General features: G+C 50.7%; 1 pseudogene across 1 annotated transcript in view; it reads right to left on the reverse strand.

Moving 5' to 3' along the window:
• LOC311242394 (PDZ and LIM domain protein 4-like) overlaps positions 1-893 on the reverse strand; it is a 4,279-nt pseudogene extending 3,386 nt beyond the window's left edge. Inside the window, exons 1-2 of the transcript in view lie at positions 803-893; positions 193-230 (exon numbers count right to left, since the gene is read on the reverse strand). The product of the transcript in view is annotated as a PDZ and LIM domain protein 4-like (transcript). The remainder of the gene's footprint in view (positions 1-192; positions 231-802) is intronic.
• Positions 894-1,499: the final 606 nt, after the last annotated feature.

Below are 1,499 nucleotides of genomic sequence, written 5' to 3' on the forward strand. Positions count from 1 at the left end.
ATGGAGGGCCAAACAGACCAAGACGTGATACTGGCCAGTTTGATCAGGATCTTACAGTAGGATGGGTTAGTAGGATGGGTTAGCAGGATGGGTTAGTAGGATGGGTTAGCAGGATGGGTTAGCAGGATGGGTTAGCAGGATGGGTCAGGTGCTTTTCTGTCAATCAACAGCGTGCTGGATGTTAGCTGTTACCATGGAGACCCTGTCTGTTTGGGTGTCATCCACCTCGTCTGAAGAGAGAGAGGCGCTTGACAAGAAGCGTCAGACTCAGAACACAGCAGCCTGACACCTGCTGGTGAGTTTGTGTCAAAGCAGGTTGTTCCCAGAGAGAGAGAGAGAGAGAGAGAGAGAGAGAGAGAGAGAGAGAGAGAGAGAGAGAGAGAGAGAGAGAGAGAGGGAGAGAGAGAGACACAGACAGAGAGAGAGAGAGGCAGAGAGACAGAGAGACATAGGCATGGCTATTATGTTTATCAAGTTGTGTGTGTGTGTGTGTGTGTGTGTGTGTGTGTGTGTGTGTGTGTGTGTGTGTGTGTGTGTGTGTGTGTGTTGTGTGTGTGTGTGTGTGTGTGTGTGTGTGTGTGTGTGTGTGTGTGTGTGTGTGTGTGCGTGCGTTTGGGCTCCATGTCTATCTCTATGATATCACTGCTGTGGCATTTGACCTCTCTCTCTCGCTCTCTCTCTCTCTCTCTCTCTCTCTCTCTCTCTCTCTCTCTCTCTCTCGCTCTCTCTCTCTCATTCCATCTCAAAAGGGGTCTGTGACCTCATCCCTTAACCCCTCCCACCCCTGCTGTCAATCACTCACCCGGCTGATGGTGATTGGCTGACCGTGTTCAGATCCACCTGTCAGTCTGAAGCCCAGGGAGGCCCGCCTCCAGCACCAGGTTCTGTGGCATGTTTCTCTTCTCCTCTTCCTCCTTCTCTCCTCTTCTCCTCTTCTCTTCTCTCCTCTTCCTCCTTCTCTCCTCTTCTCCTCTTCTCTTCTTCTCCTCTTCCTCCTTCTCTCCTCTTCTCCTCTTCTCTTCTTCTCCTCTTCCTCCTTCTCTCCTCTTCTCCTCTTCTCTTCTTCTCCTCTTCTCTCTTCTCCTCTTCCTCCTTCTCTCCTCTTCTCCTCTTCTCTTCTTCTCCTCTTCTCCTCTCCCTCCTCTTCTCCTCTTCTCCTTCTCTCCTCTTCTCCCCTCTTCTCCTCTTCCTCCTTCTCTCCTCTTCTCCTCTCCCTCCTTCTCTCCTCTTCTCCTCTTCTCCTCCTTCTCTCCTCTCCCTCCTTCTCTCCTTTCTTCTTCTTCCTCTCCTCTTCTTTTTTCCTTTCTTTTCCTCCTCTCTTCTCGTTGTCCTGCGGTGAGAGACTGCTGGGGTTGACTTACTGTCTTTATGTTCAGTGTGCCGCGACCTCTGACCTTCACTCTCCCTCCCACGCTGACCTTACACCGGCTAGCTCTATTTCACCTTGATTCTCTTCTTGACTCTCTCTTTTTTCAGTCTCTCTTTCTCCTTGATTCTCT

This window comes from Notolepis coatsorum, assembly GCF_963971535.1.
Source record: "Notolepis coatsorum genome assembly, chromosome: 16".
Taxonomy (NCBI): domain Eukaryota; kingdom Metazoa; phylum Chordata; class Actinopteri; order Aulopiformes; family Paralepididae; genus Notolepis; species Notolepis coatsorum.